Below are 20,178 nucleotides of genomic sequence, written 5' to 3' on the forward strand. Positions count from 1 at the left end.
AGAGAGAGAGAGAGAGAGGCAGAGACATAGGCAGAGGGAGAAGCAGGCTCCATGTACCGGGAGCCCGAAGGGGATTCGATCCGGGGTCTCCAGGATCGCGCCCTGGGCCAAAGGCAGGCACCAAACCACTGTGCCACCCAGGGATCCCATCTCAACAGAATATGACGGAAGATGAACTCTGCGAGTGTATTTTAATCTATTTAACACATATGCAAATAATATGTAATGTATGTAACTTTAGTATATGTAAATTTTAACATATATAAAATGTCATAGGTGATATGGTAAATATGATACGGAGTTCACAGACATTTCATTGTGTTTCTTATTCTTCACTAAGAACTGTTTTTAAGATGCATCTGTAATAGTAAATATTCTTCTACTTGATACATAATACGCTGGAGAACACATGCATCATATTTTTCCCTATTCTCTGCTGATAATGGACACTTGAGTGTCTCCAACTAACTACCCCCATAAATAATGCCCTGATGAACACCTCTGTGCACGCTTCCTCAAACACCTGGCGATGAATTTCTTTGGGATAATGCACCAGGCACAGGATTTCTGCCTCAGAGGGTATACTGTTGTCTAACCAGGCTGTGTAATGCCCCATCATTTGGAATGGCTGGTCTACCCTCCCTGCAGCAGTGTTTAAAGGAATCTTCTGACTCTGTATTTATGGCTATCAGTTTGTGCCCAATGACAGCGGTAGAATAATCCTTGTAGTTGTTTTTTTTTTTTAATTTATTCATGAAAGACAGAGAGAGAGAGAGAGAGACAGAGGAACAGACACAGATAGAGGGAGAAGCAGGCTCCATGCAGGGAGCCCGACATGGGACTCGAACCCGGGTCTCCAGGATCACAGCCTGGGCTGAAGGCAGCGCTAACTGCCGAGCCACCTGGGCTGCCCTTGTAGTTGTAATACACAGCTTTCTGCTTCGAACTAATGAATGTGAGCAATCATCATCATATATGCTTGTTAACTGTTGAATGTTCTCCGAAAATGCTTGTTCGTGTCCTTTGGCCATTCTGTTGTTTATTGCCACATTTCCCCTGTAGATTTGTAAGAATTCCTCATATGTTCTACATGTCCATCCCTTGTCAGTTTTAGACATTGCAATTCTGTGATCTGTCTAATAACACTGTCCAATGTATCGTTTCCTTCCTTGAGTAGAAATCCTTAATTTTAGTGTGCACAAACGTATTCATTTTGCCAGGTATCTTTGCCCTTGGAGTTTTGTTTCACAAATACTTTCCTAACCCAAGTCCCCAAAATATTTTACAGCATTTTCTTCCAGTTATTCTATAATTTTACCTGTCACAGTTGGTATTCAACCTAAATGGAGTCCACTTTCAGATGTGGTGTGGTGTAGGCATCCAGTCTGGTTTTTCTTCCTAGAGTGAGCCAGTTTTCCCAGGACGTCTACTAACTGATTTGCCCATTCTTCTTGGACATGTGTGTTAATGCACAGTAAATTGCATGTTTCCTGAGCTCTCTCTGCCTCACTTCTCCGTTTGACTCTTCTAGGGCCCATGCCATGTTCCTATGACCTTGAAGTATGTCTCAATGACCTGGGAAATCTTCCATTTCCTTTTTTTTTTTTTTTTTTCCATTTCCTTTTTGTAAGGTTGACTCATATGTCAGTGAACTTTTATTTTTTCACATAATTGTTAGTAAGTTTCTGAGTTTCTAAAAAAAAATGGACTAAAGTTTTGATCGAGGTTATATTGAATTGATGTGCTAACTAGGTGATCACTGCCATCTTCATAATAGTCAATCATCTCTCCCCAATGTATGCAGCATTTCCAATTACTCAGATCATCTAGGACGTTTGCTACGAGGCCGAAGCTTCATGACAGAAACTTTGCACGTTGCTAGTTAAGCTCATTTCTAAATCCACCTAATTTCTAAATTTCTAAATACTTAAGGAGGTGTTGTTCTTACGGATGGGTTATGACTTTTATGTCAATTTTGTTGTCGTTGCTGATGTAAAGCAATGATATTGGAGGTGGATCTTGAGGCCCAAAACATAATGAATTATTATTTTTAGCTTCAATGCTTGGTGGAGATGATCAGCTTTTCCAGGTAAACGATCATGCAGTCTGTAAATGGTGACGCTTTAGTTTCTTCCTCTTTAATCCTTATGCCATTTATTCATTTTCTTTCCTTTTACCAGCGGCCAGGACCTCTGACAGTATCTTCAACAGCCCCAGGAATAGTGACATTCTTGTCTTGTGAGTAATCTTAAAAGGAATATGTTTAAGATTTCTCCATCAAGAGCAGAGGACTGACCGCAAGCGACTGGCATAAAATTTGCTCACATTATGGAAGTTCACCTCTTCTCCCAGTTTGCTGAGGACTTCTTTTTTTTTTTTTCATTAATAGATGTTTGCGTATCACAAAATACTTTTCCTGTATCAGCTGAGACAATCACATGCTTTTCCTTCTTTAGTCCATCATCTTTCTGCATAACTGTCTGCAGCTAATTCCACAGCTATGCTGAGTGGCAGCGTTTGGCAGCATTCTTCCTTCAACAGAGACTTAGAAACATGTAATTTGGTGAACCGGTCTAAACTGTTTTTGTTTTATCGTTTCCAAGGTTACAATATCAAGCTTCGGCTCAGAAAAGCGCTCTCTAAGATGAGTTTATAGTCCAATCTGGATAAAATACTCTTGAAATTCTCTCAAGTCTGGTCATTTTTGTTTTTAAAGCCGTGTCATTATCTTTATATCCCCGAGCATTTTAGCAATCATACCGCTGATAGGCAGAGGAAGAAAATCGAAGGGGGGAATAATTGGGAGTGCCCATGCAAACGGTCCCCTCTGTCTCCCTTTGTCACGGCGCCGCTTCCAAAAGATGTGGTTCCTGGAGCGAATCTTTGTGTTTTGTGTCAAGTTTATCTGAACTCGCTTTATAAACCGCCTCAAAATGCCCTACTTGGCCACCAGGACTACCGTGTGGGGTTCCTCGCATCACAGCAGCCAAGATCTCGGCTGGGACGACGGGGCTCTGCACAAAACCAACTTCATTGGGGGGTTGGGGAGTAAATCTGTGGCTCCTGGGACATTTTAAACCTCCTACAAGACCAAATATAATCTAAAGGGTCATGAAAAGAGACAAAGTCTCTATTTTGTGTTTCGTCCCCAAATGCCACTTCTTGCCATGCGTCCGTTGTCGGAGCTGTGTGCAGCTCTGGGGATGCCATTCTGTTTAACTGTGTTCCCAGTTTTAACGATCCTTTGTTGCAAAGTCTCATAAATACTGAGTTGCATTATGACACACACTGCGGGCTGGCGGGTCACCCCATTTGTCTCTTGGAAAATGAGTGTGTTTTGTGACCGTGGGAACAGCCTGTTCTCTGGAGAGGCATCCTTCTCTTCCGGCGGAGGGTCCATCGCTGGCTCAGTTAGAAAGCAGGAGCCTCGTTCCCCCCCCCCCTCATTCCCCCAGCCCATGTTTGGCGAGAAGCCTTCTTCCGTCACATTTGTTCCTACTGTGGTTTTTGTGGTTTTTCAAAGAGAGCAGAAATGTTCGACCATCCTGCTTTCCTCCTCCAGCTCTTCTTCTTCTTCTTCTTCTTCTTCTTCTTCTTCTTCATCTTCTTCTTCTTTTTCCGAAAACCCACTCTTATCTCCCCAAGGACTGGCATTTTGTGAAATGTGTCTTAAAAAAAAGAGATTTTATTATTTATTTATGAGAGGCAGAGACACAGGCAGAGGGAGAAGCAGGCCCCCGCGGGGAGCTCCATGCTGACTCGATCCCAGGCCCCCGGGGTCACGCCCTGAGCCGAAGGCAGATGCTCAACCACTGAGCCCCCCAGGTGCCCCTGTGAATCGTGTCTGTGAAAAGCACTCCGTGTTGTGAAATGCTTATACCTGAGTCTGGAAAGCTCCTTCTGTGACTCCTGCTATCAGGAACCCAGGGAAGTGGCTGTCCCTTTGGCTCGCATGAGTCCCTTGCTGCCAGCGGGCGTGCAGGTGGCTCTGTGGTGGCCCGGGAGCTCGGGCCCTCCGTGGACCCGCCGGCCTGCATGGATCCTTCCGTTCTCAGGTCCTTGACTGCATCCGTAACAGGAAGCTGGATCAGGGAGTCTAAGGGGCCTCCAGCTCTCAGCTTTTTAGCTTCGTTTCCTTCTTCCTGCTGCTGCTTTGTTGGTTATGGGGCCCACTGGCTTGTGGGGAAGGCATGGTGCCCGTGGCGAGGGCCCGCGACAGGCGCCTTGTGGTCAACCCCAGAGGGACACACTGGGGCTTTGGGAAATGGAGTGCAGTTCACAAAAGTGGGTCCCCTTTAAATCCTTCTCTCTGAAGGCCACCCTGGGGAGATTCCCGGGAACGTTCCAGAAGAGCATTCTGCAATGGGGCAAAACAACTTTGTGAGATGAAAATTGAGGCTGTTCTCCCCCTCCTTGCCCATTCAAGGCGAAGGCAACTGTGCAGCGTGCAGGCCTCAGACCAGGTTTGGGGCAGGGTGTCCCGGTGCTGGTTTCCCGACACCTCAGCAGTCAGGGAAACTGAGAAGAGGCGTCCTTGCATGAAGTGATACCCTAGGCCTTTGGGGAAATGTGGAGAGGGAACCGTCCGGACCAGAGGTGATTCCAGGACCTGGGGAGAAGGGACTGAGGTCTCCAGACATGGCTGACTCCAGAGGGTGGACCAGCAGGGGACACAGGGCACACAGGTGCCAAGGCAGAGTTTGGCAGAGAAGACTGCCCCCAGGCCTGGACAGCTGCAGGGCATAGTGAGGACGACCGCGAGGACCTCCGCTTCCGTGGTGCTGTGGTCCTGAGGCCCCTTGCATGGCCCCTGCACACCCGAGAGTGAGGCTTGCAATCCATTCCTTCCGCAGCAATTTCCAGCAGCTGGAGGATTAGCACAGGTTTATTTTAGCAAGTGCCATGGAAAATTCTGAGGCTCATAATTTTTGCCTCTGGAAGTAACTAGGCATCTCCTTCAGGGACATTTCTGGGTTCCACCTGCCCTAACAGGTATCCCTGAGGAGGGGGCTGTATGGCTCCCTCCTTCCCTGCCTTCTGGTGTCTCCCTCCGCCTCCCACGCTCCATACTTTCATACGGTGCCTACAGCTCACACACTTCCCTGACCATTTCTGCACTTACGAGCCTCAGATTTTTCTTTTTATTTTCTTATTTGTTTTTACTGTAGTTCGATTTGCCAACATACAGTATAACACCCAGTGCTCATCCCATCATGTGCCCTCCTCAGTGATCATCACCTGGTCAGCCCATCCCTCCGCCCACCTCCCCTTTGTGTTTCCCAGAGTTAGGAGTCTCCCATGGTTTGTCTCCTTCTCTAATTTTTCCCACTCAGTCGCCCTCCCTTCCCTTATAATCCCTTTCACTATTTCTTATATTCCAGAATATATTCCGACTCAGAATATATTCTGAGTCGGATGCTTAACCAACTGAGCCACCTAGGTGCCTCCAATCATCACTTTCTCCTTAAAACCGAGGAAGCTGGGTCACCTAGTTAAGTAACTGGATGCCTAGTTACTTCCAGAGGCGTCCCTGCAAGTCCCCTCCCTCCCAACAGCCTGAAGGCATCCCGGGACAGCAGAGCCTAGGGGAAGAGAAGGGGCGAGAACAAGAGGGTGGAGAAACCCCCACGACGTCGTCATCCTTTGCCAGCGCACCTGTGCCGGCGTGAGGAGGGACCTGTGGTCTCAGCAGAAGGGCAGCTATGCAGTGCACTTAGGTCGGGTGTGTGACAGGTGGTGGAGCACGGGGCAGAGTGTGGACCTCGGAGCCAGACTGCCCAGGCTCAAATGGCAATTCCATTGCACCAGGGGCTGGTGACTTAGCTTCTCTGTGACCCAGCTTCATCGGTTTTAAGGAGGAAGTGATGATTGGGGGCACCTGGGTGGCTCAGTTGGTTAAGCATCCGACTCTTGGTTTCTGCTCAGGTCTTGATCTCAGGGTCGTGAGATGGAGCTCCCCCTCAGGCTCTGTGCACAGCAGGGAGTGTACTTGAGATTCTCTCCCTCATCCTCCCCCCACTCCTCCCTCCATTTGCACACACACACTCTCTCTCTCTCAAAAATATAAATGAATGAGTGAATGAATGAATGAATGAATAAATAAATAAATAAATAAAATCTTCAGAAAAAAAGGGGGGATGCCTGGGTGGCTCTGTGGTTGAGTGTCTGCCTTCAGCTCAGGGCATAATCCAGGGGTCCTGGGATCGAGTCCCACATCGGGCTTCTCGCAGGGAACCTGCTTCTTTTTCTGCCTGTGTCTCTGCCTCTCTCTCTCTGTGTCTCTTGTGAATAAATTTTTTTAAATCTTTAAAAAAAAAAAAAGAAAAAGGGAATGATGATTCATAGTCATGATGGTTAACTTTATGTGTCAACCTGGCTGGGCTATCGTGCTCAGATATTTAGTTGAACATAATTCTGGATGTTTCTGTGAGGGTGCTTTTTGGATGAGATTTTCATTTAAGTTGGTGGGCTTTGGGTAAACCAGATTGCCCGCCATCATGTGGGTGGGCCTTATCCCATCAGCTGAAGGCCTTCACAGAATAAAGACTGGTTCGGCCAGCAGACGGCCTTGGGACGTGAATGTCAGCTCTTCCCCGAGTTAACCTGCTGGAACTGTCCCATCAGATTTGAGACTCACCAAGGCTCCACAATCATGTGAATCAATGCTTTGAAAGAAAACTCTCTCTCCCGCCCCCAATATCCGCGTTCTGTTGGTTCTGTTTATCTGGAGAACACTGATGAACACAAGAGTATCACTCATCTCCTAGAGGGCCGTGAGCTCTATCTGGTACACCCGGTGAAGAGTACAGTGACGGGCCAGAGTGAGCTTGGTATACTTAAAAAAATCCTCATAGAGCAAAGACCTGGATTGGTGGTTGCCAGGGATTGAGGGCCGGGGGAATGGGGAGAAATTGTTTGATGGGTACAAAGTTTCCTTTTGAGGCAAAGAAAATGTCTTGGAACTGGATAGAGGTGGTGGTTTCACAACATTGTGAATGCACTAAATGTCACCGAATTATTCTCTTGAAACAGTTAATTTGATGTTATGTGAATTTCACTCCAACTTCATAAAAACTATTCGATGTTTTGGGAAAAACAAAACAAAACAATAGTCTAGTTTTAAAAAAGCCAAACCCCTGGCCAAGTATGGTTTATGTCAGAAAAAGACTATGTGTGTTAGGACTCGTCATCCGTTGAATCATGTTCCCAAAATAGATGTTGAAGTCCAACGCCTGGCACCTGTGACTGTGAACTTACTTGGAAATAGGGTCTTTGCAGATGATCAATTTAACATGAGGTCATTAGGGTGGCTGGTGGCTGGTGTCCTTATGAGAAGGGGAAATGTGGACACAGAGTGAGAGGTGTAGCTGACACGAATATATCTAAAGTCAAGGATCCCTGAGGCTGTGAGCAGCTCAGAGAGGGGTCTGGACCAGATCCCTCCCTCACAGCCTCAGAAGGAACCGGCCCTGGTGATGCCGGGGTCTTGAACTTTGGGGCTTAGAACTGTGAGATGCTATCTGTGTTGTTAAGCTTGTGGTGCTTTTTTTGGACAGCCCCCCAACACTAACCAGCACTAGTGGCCTCTTGATGCCTCTGCTGGTGCCATGCAGGATCTGCCACTCCCCAGTAGACTCCATGCTCAGAGGGGAGAGGAATGGGCCATCTTCTACCCTTCTGTGGGCTGCATGTGGAGCCTTGCTTCTGACCTGTAGGATGTGGCAAAGGGGAAGGGGTGTCATCTTTATGATTAGGTCACATAAAGCTGAGGCTTCCTGTCTGCTGGCCGACCCTCTACTCCTTCCCAGGCTCCTCATGTGGGTGACACATGCTGTGCTGTTGGAGAGGCCCAGTGGGAAGTGAGGGCCAGCAAGGAACTGGGTCCTTCCAACAACCACGTGCGCTTGGAAGCTGACCTTTCCCCAGTCTGCTGACAGCTGCTAACGCCTCGCTGATGCCTGGGTTCTTGCCCGTTAGACATCCTGAGAGAAGGCAGAGGATGCAGTGCGGCTGAGCTCAGATTCCTGACGCACAGAAGGCAGGAGACGTGGGCTGTCTCAAACCACTAAGCCTCAGGGTAATTCCTTATGCAGCTTCGATAGCCAATACACACTCCTCATAGTCAACTGATTTTCGTCTGAACGTGTTTTAGATCCATTTCCTTCCCTTAACAATCTGTGGGATTTTGTCTCTCTCATCTCCACCCACATGTCATTGTGATTCAGGGGATGGTGTGGCTCTCAGACTTCTCTCGTCTCTCCCAGGGAGCCTCTCCCCCCGCCACTCACAGTCAAGCAAGACATGACGGTGTCCTGTGTGCAAAAAAGACACTGAAGTTCAGAACTCATGAAAGAAACGGGGAATGCCAGAATTAGAAGGAATCAAAGCTCCTCTAGTCCCACTTCGTCACTACATAAAGAGACCCGAACAGACAAATGGAGTTTTCTCATCCCACCAGCTAGTGGTCGTGTTGGTATAAAATGCCAGGCCTCTGGGTTCTGGTCCAGCCTGCATTTAGTTGCTGAGTGGAATAAAAAGAAACCTTTTTTCAGGGCGAGGTCCTTGGGGGGGGGGGGGGCAGCAATCTGGAGGACAGCTGGCAGGATAGGTCTCATCCTGGGGTGTGCTCGCTTAACATCACATCAGCTCGAGGAACCCCGAGCATTTCGGGACAGGCCATCCGCATGCATCTCACCGACATTTCCTAGATAGGCTGCTGGTTCCAGGGAATGCGGCTCAGAGATGGTGCTCAGCCTCTCCAAGACCCATCACTGCGAGTAGCAGTGTTTTGCCATCTGTGGTGTCTGCAGCTCCGTTTGTTTTATGGCTTTTACTGAATGACCCCATCGCTTCCCCAAATATCAACTCTCCCCAGTCCCATGGGTTGTGTTTCCTTCTTACTGTGATCCTAACTGGTTACGTAGCCGAGATTATTGGTGTGAAGGACAAGATAGTACCAGATGTAGGTGACCTAAGTCTCTGCTTTGCATGGGTCCCGGAACACTGGATGCTGAATACTAGTGTGTGAGGGGACGGTGTTTATTGCCTGTGGGTTTCTGGCCTGAGAGATATTCTTAGTAAAAGCGTGGCTTAGGGTGCTTGTGATTTTTGGGCTGCAGGTCGGGGTGGCTCTGAATGCTGGCTGAAGAGTTCTGAGATGCTAAGCCCGTTTATATCGGCCTCATGATCTTGCCAAAATTGGGACACCTTCAAGCCCCGACGTGTGCACGCACTCACTTGTTCATCGAGAAAATACTTACCGCGTGGAAGAGGTAGACGCAACAATGCACACAGTCAGACAAGTTTTCAGGCCTCGTGACCGACCTTATGGTGGGTCGGGAAGACAGATGTTGACCGCGCTACAACACGCTGCTGCAAGTGCGGGCCCAGGCGCTTGCAGGGAAGGCTCCCATCAGAGAACGGTGCCTGCACTGAACTGTGAATGTAAGAAGGGGTCTGGCAGTGGGAGGAGCACATGCAAAGGCCCTGTGGGAGGAGGGGACCCAGGGAGTGTATGAGGATGGGAGGTGGCTGGTTTTTTAGGGCGTAGACACGGTGTGTCTGGACACACATCTGGGATCAAGGAGAACCCTGTTAGGGTATTCCGCGCGGGTTTCTGGTGAGAAGTGGCAGGCCTGACACACGCCTTGAGTAACCCTTCTTCCTGAAATACCGCTGAAATGATTTAAAAAAGGGGTTCTGAAAAAAGATATGAGCCCACAAAAATAGCGTGAGAGAAGTGAGAAGAGCAGGGGAAGCAGGGAGAGCGGGGAAGCAGGCCTACTTACACCGCTGCCCCAAGAAGCCCCAGGGCAAGATGCTCAGACTCCACTTGACCCCTGATGCCCCCCTGCCTCCCCGGAGAAAGTCCCCAGAACTTACTCTGCGGGCTCTGTCCAGCCTGAGATGACCCCCCACTGCTCGTCACAGGGCTCCCACACTTAGCATACAGATGGAGTCTCCCCAGACACAGGGCCCAGGTGGTGCCCCACAGTGAAGACTGACCCCTACGGGAACCCCACACATCCGCCGCCCCCCACCGCCTCCCACCCACCCCCAAACCTTCCTGTTCACTTTTTAGGGCCTGGCTCTTGGATATAAACTGATTGCCGAAGACTATTAGCCTGTGGAAACAGCTGTTTGGCATCTGGGGAATTTTAAACAAAGGCAGCGCCTGGCACTCTCCCCAGAGTCCAACTTAATTGTCGTGGGGTGGGGTCTACACAATGTTTTTTTGTTTGTTTCCCCATGTTTTCCTTGTTTTTGTTGTTAATGAGTTGCTTTTAAGCAGTTGTTTGCTTTATTTACAAAAGATTTTATTTATTTATTTGAGAGACAGTGAGCAAGAGCGGGAGGCAGAAGGAGAGGGAGAAGCAGACTCCCCACCGAGCAGGGGCCTCCACTTGGGGCTCGATCTCAGGGCCCTGAGATCACGACCCAAGCTCAAGGCAGACGCTGAACTGACTGAGCCATCCTGGTGCCCCTAATGAGTTGCTTTTAAACTCTCCAAATGATTCAATGTTCAGGAGGGATGGAGAACAGCTGGTAGAGGATGGAATTAGGAGTCAGAGCACCTGGATTTGAGCCCTCGTCCCACCTGTCACCAGTCATGTACATGCATGTGCTCATATGTATGCGTGTGTGGACACATATATACACACAGAAGGATGAGAGCATTAAAATCACCCCGGGACTGGGAAAAGCACAGGTTCCCGGCCCCCACTCCGGAGGTTCAAATGCAGAATCCAGAGATGGGACGGAGAATCTGCATCTCTGACAGGTTCCCAAATGCTGCTGCTGCTGGTCTGGGGACCACACTCGGAGATTCACTGCCATAGGAGCTAACTGTGCCCGTTGGGGGTTCAGGACCAGAACTGCTGAGTTCAAGCCCCGGTTTTCCATTGCCTGGCTGTGCAGTCTTAGTAGCAGTATCTAAATTCCCTCACCTTCACTTCCTGTGTGTATACAGTCAGCATGGCAAGGCCCCTGCCCCTCTGAAGGTGCCATCTGGAGACGAGGGGAGAGAGGTCGTAGGTGAGCTGAGCGCGGGACCCGCCGAAGGCCGTGCTGCTAGTGGATGCACCTCTCAACCTCTCAGCTTCGCTACAGCCCATCAGACAAAGCACACACAGACCCGGATGCTTCACAGGGCAGGGAGCGAGAGAGAGCTGAGACCTCCCGAGCTTTGAAAATGACCCCGTGCCACGCAGGTGTGAGCCACCACGGATTTCGTGACTACGGCCCAGAAGCGGGAGCAATCTCAGTCTGGCCCTTGATGCACTTGTGTTTTTGTTTGTTTGTTTTTTGTTTTTCCTTGATGCACTTGTAAATGCTTTTCCTGGGTGTTGTTCAGTGTGTCCTCAAGAAGGGGGCTTTTGTAGCTGGATGACTACAGGCAAATAGACCCCCCAAAACAGCTCCCCTCCATGTAGGTTAATGAAAAAAATGCAAACTTTACTTCCCAGGCCCATTGCAAAGATCATACAAATTCTCATCCAAGTCATTATTATTATTTTTTTCTACAGTGAAATTCACTGTCTCCAAAAAAATGTGCAAGTTTAGAAAGAATTATTATTACAGCAGAGCTCTTGGAATGAAAACTAAAAATTAATTATCTGACATCTCAGCTGAACAGCATATATTGTCCCACACTCCCCTTTTTCAGTTTGAAAGATCACCTACCCAGCTCCTCCCGTGTATGCTGTTTCGGATTGCCTAACCCACAACAGGAAACCTTGTGTCAAAATGTACAGCGTTTGCATTTTACAAAATTTGCATTTTCTGATGAATGTTATGAAGCTATTAGAACTTCCTCTTGCAGTTCCCAGATGTCTGAGTTCTTCAACTGGTATACCCCAGGGCCAGGCTCGGTGGAGGGAGCTGGGACTACCTGGCTGTGCCCTCTAGGGTCTGGGGGCTATAGGCAGGGAGAAGAGCCAGCCGGGGAAACTGAGGAGAAGCAGGCTGCTGCAGCCGAGGCCCAGGACCCCCGGAGCCAGGTTGGGCCGGGCCGCCAGGGAAGTCCTCCCAAAGGCCGTGAAGAGGGATGAGGCATGGGCAGGTGCCAGGAGTGGAAGGCAGGGACCTGCTGTGCCCCAGTTAGCGCTGCCAGGAGCCAGGGTGCTGTATCTGGGGCAAGACTAATGCTGTCACCTGACATCGTGTGACAATTTACAGCCACAGCCACTGTTTTTACCCCCTAGGCTACCTTCCCATGCTAGTCTAAGCGCACATGTGTTTTCCATCACTGCAAACACTAGCATGTCTGCCGTTGATGTTCTTTTCACTTATCCTATCTTTTTTTTTTTTTAAGATTGTATTTATTTATTCATGAGAAACACAGAGAGAGAGGCAGAGACACAGGCAGAGGGAGAAGCAGGCTCCGTACGGGGATCTTGATGCGGGACTCGATCCCAGGACCCCGGGATGACACCCTGAGCTGAAGGGAGATGCTCAACCATGGAGCCACCCAGGGGCCCCCACTTACCCTATCTTTCAAGTAGCTCAGAGTTGGTTTGATTACAAATTGAACGATAGAGTCGATTCTTCAGCGGATAGGTTTTATTTCTGCATTGCCACATTGTTGGGTGCTGGTGTTCTAGCCACACGAGTCGTGCTGCAGCCACGCCTTCACTCACACACCTTCTGTTCCCTCGACCTTGGTAATGGAGTACAGCGACCAAGAGAGAATTACACCCTGGGCTTGCCTCTTGGCCTTGCCACATCCTGCTGGGGTGCCTCTGGGTGAGCCGGTCATGTCCTTGGGATTTGCTTCCCCATCCATAGAATGAGAACAACATCACCCTCTGTGGTACAGGGTGGTTGCCAGCGACATGAGTTAATAGGTCATTGCTTAGAAACATGTCCTGCGTATAGGGAAACTATATGGCTACTTAATTATGTGTTCTTATTTATCTTTTCATCTGTTATATACAAGTTCCCAATGAAGGATGCACTGTGGGTTAAAACCCTTTGTCTCTCTACTCTTTGGACCTTTAATTTTTTTTTTAATTCCATTTCCATGAGCTCTTTATGGCGTCTGGATATTTTTTGGGAATATTTTATCTCAGTCTGCCCTCGTTTATATAATTTAAACTTAAAAAAAAGTATCAACCCTTTTTTTTCAAGATTTATTTTTTTATTTGAGGAAGAGAGAGAGCACGAGTGCGAGTGGGAGGAAGGGCAGGGGGAGAAGGAGAAGAGAATCCCAGGCAGGCTCCCCGCTGAGCGCAGAGCCTGAGGCTGGGCTTGATCTCATAACCCTGAGGTCAGGACCTGAGCCAAAATCAAGAGTCAGATGCTCAACCAAAGCCAGAGCACCCAGGCGCCCCTATTACCAAACCTTTCCAACATCTATTTTGTGATTTTTTTTTCCAATTACATCAGAGCTCATAAACTAATTCTGCATTCGAAATCTAATATTAAATTACCTCTTTTAAGGCATGGTTTGATTTATTATTATAACTTATAATTTGATTTCAAAATATAGCGTTTTATTTTCCAAATCAGTTACTCTTACGTTCTTTATTTCATTTGTTATATGTAAGCATTATTCAGGAGAGCACTTAAAAATGTTGGAGGGGATGGAGTTTCTCTGGCTTAAATATAAATGGCTAATATCAGATATTATATCGGGGTCATAAACATGGATTACAAGATTTCTTCCAAATTTATTGAGAATTTCTTTATGACTTTGGAAAAAAATGTAATCACTCCCCATAAATATTATTTTGCATCTTTTTTTTTTTAATTTTGCATCTTGAAAATGACTAACATTGTTATGCTGCCTTGCAGCTTACAGAACCCTTCAGTATTTCTCATGATCCCCCAGACAACAATTCGAGGTGGTCGTGATTGTCTGAGTTTGGGCAACAGTGAGTTATTATCTCATCTGATGGTTGCATTGCTGTCTGTGTCCCTTGAACGTCCCATAAATTTTCCTTTGCATATTTTGTTGCCATGCTGTCCAGCACATGAAATGAAATGGAAATTTATTGGGCAACTACTTAGGCACATTATTGCAGGAGTGCTTTCAGACACAGCTCATCCCACGCCACAGCTACCCCATGGGGTTGCTGCTGGTGTTTCTGCCATTAGGTACAAAGAACACGGCTCCGAAAGAGACTGGTGTCCCCAGCTTCTCTGGCTGACAGCGAGTCAGTGCAGAAGTCTGAGGAGGCCCTATCATCCATTCATTAAAAACGATAAGGTTTTGGGGTCTCCCGGGTGGCTCCCGTCAGTTAAGCATCTCCTGATTTCGGTTCAGGTCATGATCTCAGGGTGGTGAGACTGAGCCCTGTGTCGGGGAGTCTCCTTGAGATTCTCTCTCTCTCCCTCTGTCCACCTGCCCTCTCTGCACACATACTCTCTAAAATAAAATCTTTTTTTAAAAAAAATGGTAAGGTTCTCCACCACGTGCCTTCTTAATAAATCTCCACTTTGTGTTATGTCAGTATTAGATGCCTGCCGTTTCTTTGCTTTCCTGCTCTTTCCCTTCACCTCTGGTCCTTTTCTTGTGGTTCTATCAGGGTTTTTGCGTATGTGTTTGTTTTGCTTTTAATCTAATCTTATTAGGACATTTTCTTTTTAATATGGGGACCCAGATTCATGGCTGTACACGTTTTTATTTTAATACACAAATGTGCACTAGAACAGAGCAGAATGCAGATTGCCAGGGCCTGGGACCTGGGGGAACAGAAGATGCTGGTCAAAGGGCATAAACTTCCGGGTTAGAAAGTGAGTAAGTTCTGGAATCAAATGTTCAGCATGGTGACTGCAGTTAACAATACTGGACACGTACTTGAAAGTTGCCACCAGAGTAGATCTTAAATATTCTCATTACAAAAAAAAAAAAAAAAAAAAAAGTCATGTGAGGTTACGTACGTGTTAACTAAACTTACGTGGTAATCACTTTCAAATATGTGTATCAAATCACATTATATACTTTATGCTTACACCATTTTATTATATGTCAAATAGATCTCAATAAAGCCGGGGAAAATAAAAATGCGTAAAATAAAACGAACCCTATAAAATTTCGTAGATTCTCTTACAAAATCTCATTGCAGAGATTTTGGAAAACACTACAAACCACCAACGATCCTTCTAGGCGGACAGAATCATCCTAACATTTTTGTTTTAGTGACATTTTTGTGTGTAATTATAAATATGTAACAAATATATAAAATATAAATATACGTAATTGATATGATGAATATAGTTTCAAGTCTTTTCTTCCCCCAGTTAACATTACCTCACGAGCAATTTCACGTGCCATTGAAAACAGATTTTGATGACTGCATAAAGGGGTGAATTATCGTTTCTCTGTCATTCCCACCCTTTGACTTATTTATGTTTCCAATTTCTGCTTTTATAGATAAAGCTGAAATAAACAACCCTGGCTTGAAGCTTTTATTGGATCTCTGATTGAGTCCCCTTGGCAGATTCCTGGAAGCGGGTGGGAATATTCTCAAGGCTCTCGTAGCATATCACCTAATCACTTTTCATAAAAAAAAAAGGCCCCAGTTTATGAGCCCATTCTCTGTGCATGAGGAAGCACCCTTCCCCCAAATCTATACCCACCCCCGATCCCTGGACACAGGGTCTGAAAACGTCCTAATTGTTTGCTGCCATCAGCAAAAAATGCTATGCCACTTCCTTTTGTCCTCCAGGGTTTCAGATGAGAACTCTGCTGTTATTTGAATTGGTGTTACTTTATAGGTAACGTATCACTTTTTCTGTTTTTAAGGTTTTTTTTTCATTGTCTTTAGTTTTTAGTAACAATTACAATGGGTCTTGAGAATTACAAATTCTCAACCAGGGAGGCCCAAGATCCAAGATCAACTCTGGTTCTGCTGCTTAAAACCTGCAAGTCAGGTGACCTCAGAGCTTCAGTCTCAGGATGGAAAAAAGGAAAAAAAAAAAAAAAAAAAAGCTGTTTCACTCCCTGGGGAACGGCAGATGGGGGAAGATTCGAGATCCCCCGGGCTGTGGTCAGCCCGCAGCGGCCTGGGGGTCAGCCCTTCGCCCCCGGACACCCGGAGAACACGCGCTGACTTTTGGGGGCTCCGCGAAGATCGGACCTGGTCTCGAAAACTTCGCAAAATAACAATCGTGTCATTGGATAAATACACCGCGTCTCTCCGAACAGTGTCAGAGGTCGAGGGGCGGCGGCGCACAGCAGGGCTCGGGGCGCGGGGGCAGCGGGGACCCCCGAGAGCCGAGCCCTGGGCACCGAGCGGCCGCGCGGGGCCACGGCGTCACCCCCTCTTCCTCGGCTAGCCCGGAGCCCGGCCCAGCGGTGCCCGCACTCGAGGCACAGGACCCGCCGCTGAGTGGGGGGTGCCTCGTGGGTCCTGCGGCTCGGTGAGGGTGCGGGGGGGGGGGGGGGTCCTGGGGCTCGGAGAGGGTGCGGGGGGGGTGTCCTGGGGCTCGGTGAGGGTGCGGGGGGTGTCCTGGGGCTCGGTGAGGGTGCGGGGGGGGGGTCCTGGGGCTCGGTGAGGGTGCGGGGGGGTCCTGGGGCTCGGTGAGGGTGCGGGGGGGTCCTGGGGCTCGGTGAGGGTGCGGGGGGGGGGGGTGGTCCTGGGGCTCAGTGAGGGTGCGGGAGGGTCCTGGGGCTCGGTGAGGGTGCGGGGGTGTCCTGGGGCTCGGTGAGGGTGCGGGGGGGGGCGGTCCTGGGGCTCGGTGAGGGTGCGGGGGGGGGGTCCTGGGGCTCGGTGAGGGTGCGGGGGGGTCCTGGGGCTCGGTGAGGGTGCGGGGGTGTCCTGGGGCTCGGTGAGGGTGCGGGGGGGGGTCCTGGGGCTCGGTGAGGGTGCGGGGGGGGTGTCCTGGGGCTCGGTGAGGGTGCGGGGGGGGGTCCTGGGGCTCGGTGAGGGTGCGGGGGGGTCCTGGGGCTCGGTGAGGGTGCGGGGGGGAGGTGTCCTGGGGCTCGGTGAGGGTGCGGGGGGGGGGTCCTGGGGCTCGGTGAGGGTGCGGGGGGGGAGGTGTCCTGGGGCTCGGTGAGGGTGCGGGGGGGGAGGTGTCCTGGGGCTCGGTGAGGGTGCGGGGGGGTCCTGGGGCTCGGTGAGGGTGCGGGGGGGTCCTGGGGCTCGGTGAGGGTGCGGGGGGGTCCTGGGGCTCAGTGAGGGTGCGGGGGGGTCCTGGGGCTCGGTGAGGGTGCGGGGGGGGTCCTGGGGCTCGGTGAGGGTGCGGGGGGGTCCTGGGGCTCGGTGAGGGTGCGGGGGGGGTCCTGGGGCTCGGTGAGGGTGCGGGGGGGGTCCTGGGGCTCGGTGAGGGTGCGGGGGGGGTCCTGGGGCTCGGTGAGGGTGCGGGGGGGTCCTGGGGCTCGGTGAGGGTGCGGGGGGGGTCCTGGGGCTCGGTGAGGGTGCGGGGGGGTCCTGGGGCTCGGTGAGGGTGCGGGGGGGGTCCTGGGGCTCGGTGAGGGTGCGGGGGGGTCCTGGGGCTCGGTGAGGGTGCGGGGCGGGGGCAGGTCCTGCACCGCTGTGCTGACGTGGGGATGCGGAGACGTCCCTCTCCTTTACTCTTAGGGACACGGTAACCGCTCGCAGGCGCCGCGTCGGGGCAGCTGGGGCAGCGCGGGCTGCGTGGAGGGAGAGCCCGGGGACAGCGAAGGACGGGGCGGCCCCCGGGCGGGGCGGACAACGGGCTGCAGGCGGGCGGGGCTGCTCGGAGGCCATGTCCGGCGGCGACACTCCACGTGGGCCTGCGAGGCTCCATCTCCACAACCAGGGTCCGCGCCCCGGCTTCCCGCCCCACCAACTCCGGCGTGAGCAGAGGTGAACTCCCCATTGGAGGAGTCTGGTCACGTGACCACGCCCTATTGCAAGGGACGCTGGGAAAGAGCAGATGCCGGGGATCCCGGGAGAGGGAGGATGCAAGGGACGCTGGGAAAGAGCGGATACAAGGGATGCTGGGAGAGGGAGGATGCAAGGGACGCTGGGAAAGAGCGGATGCAAGGGATGCTGGGAGAGGGAGGATGCAAGGGACGCTGGGAAAGAGCGGATGCAAGGGATGCTGGGAGAGGGAGGATGCAAGGGACGCTGGGAAATAGCGGATGTAAGGGACGCCGGGAGAGGGAGGATGCAAGGGAGAGGGCGGACGGTCCTGTCGTCAGGTCCCGATTGGCCTCCGCCTTGAGCAGAACACAGACGTCACGGGTGCACGTGACGTGGTCAGAGCACCGCCGCCTCCCTCTTCGCCGGGCTCCAGATCTCCCAACTGGCTGCCGGCGGGCCCCGGCGTCACGATGACCCGTGGAGACACCGTGTGCATCACTGAAGGGGTTAAAGGCGGCAGTGGCAGGCGAGGTTTTGGAAAGCTGGGGTTTGGGGAAATAGTTTACAGGGAAAGAGGTCTGCAGTACGCCTGTCCTCGGCCCAGGCTGCAGGTCTGTAAGGGAGGGACCTGGGGGGTGGGAAGTAACAAAAAAAAAAAAAAAAAAAGAAAGAAAGAAAAAAATTGGTTGGGGGTAAGAGAGGAAAACACAGATTTTTGGCATTCAGGGCCAGGGCACCGCTCGTTAGTGCTCGTTGTGCTTTTTAGCCTGAATCGCTGCACATTTAGAGCAGAAAGAAAGAACAGTTCCCAATGGGCCGGTCCAAGGAGAATCTTGGATGAGGCTCCTGCACCCACCCCAGCTCCCTGAAAAATGCTCTCTCTCTCTCTCTTTTTTTTTTTTTTTTGTCCTCTGTGGACTTCATTGTCCCATGGGAGCTGATTGCACAACAGGCAATATTTTCCCCAAATATGCGTTAGAACATTTTGTGAAACAGCCCCTAGCTGGGTTTTTGACAGGCAGTGCCTGTTTCTTTGGGAAAACGCGAACGCCCCAAATGTCTTTTTTTATTTTTTATTTTTTTTATTTTTTATTTTCCCAAATGTCTCTGACAAGAGTGCTTGCCATCTCTGTAGAAGCCAGAACACAACTAGAAGAGGCCGCTGGCCACCTCTCCGACCACGTGAACCCCGGAATCTTTACATTTCACAGCAGTGGCAGCCGATTGGCTTCTGGATCTCCCCTTCACCACCCCTGCTCGCATTACTGCCCTGCAATTACAATGTGATTGTGCTGTCAAGGAACAATCCCACAGTTACTCTAGCATAGTGGTTTACGAAACTGGAAACGTCTTTTTGAAAGAATTGTGAAAGTTCCTTTTCAGGCGGCATTGCTAAATCCTGTAATAATTGGTGCTTTTCTGGGCATCTCTCCAAGAGTTTCTTAGCTGTCACACTTTTAAGGTCAACTGTACAAATATTAGCTTATCATCTACTCAGGGCTTCTGAAAACATGGTATTAGTTATCTGGAGTGATCTAATTATTGCTTTGTTTGGAAAATAGATAATAAATTCTTTGTGCTTCTGAGACATCGCACATTCCAAGAGCTCTAAACCTTGTCATAATTCCTTAAGGATGAAGAATTACAACTTATCCTTGAAGCTCTGAAGAAAGAGAAATTGGAAGGAGGGAAGGAGGGAGGGAGGGAAGGAAAAGAGGGAGCAAGGGAGGGAGAGAAGTTGGTTTTGCTCTCCAGGGTCCAGGGAGAGCTGGGACCTCCGGGGCAATGCCTGCCACCTCTCTAAGGCCTCGGTCTTCTCACCTCTCTCCGTCTTCCCCCTTTTCCCTTTGCATTTCTCCTTTCCTTCCAGCTTTGCCTCCCATTAACGCTGTTAGGGAGGGCAGATACCGGGCTGCACTGGTAGCAGCCTCATGTTTCAGAGTGCCTGGTGATGCTGCTGGACACGGGATGCCACTCCTTACGTATTAGCTTTCCTGGACCCGCATCAGCACATCCCGAAAAGCTGGCATCGCCGGCAAAGGTGAGCTCCGGCCTGCCTGTGATGGCCTCATCTGCCTGGCGTTTGATGTCAAGCTGGTCCCTGCTAGAGGAGAGGCCTGGCTCCCCTCTCCCCTGGGTCCCTGACCCAGAGTGTGGCTGGCAAGCAGAGTCTCAGGAGGAGGGAGCGATTGTACTCCCGTGGTCTGGCATCATTGTTGTTTTAAAATAAAGTGCACATTTGCAGAAAATGACATAGTGTAATAATGACTTAGATGATGATTAAAAGTTTACATTTTTGTGTTCACGTTTGTGCATTCGGTACAAGTAAAAAGCAAATGAAAAGTCAGGCAAACAGCAGAAAAAGCTCCGCAGGCCTGCTGCTTGTCCAGATCCCCAGGATAGG

Source organism: Vulpes vulpes, chromosome 9 (genome assembly GCF_048418805.1).
Source record: "Vulpes vulpes isolate BD-2025 chromosome 9, VulVul3, whole genome shotgun sequence".
Classification (NCBI taxonomy): domain Eukaryota; kingdom Metazoa; phylum Chordata; class Mammalia; order Carnivora; family Canidae; genus Vulpes; species Vulpes vulpes.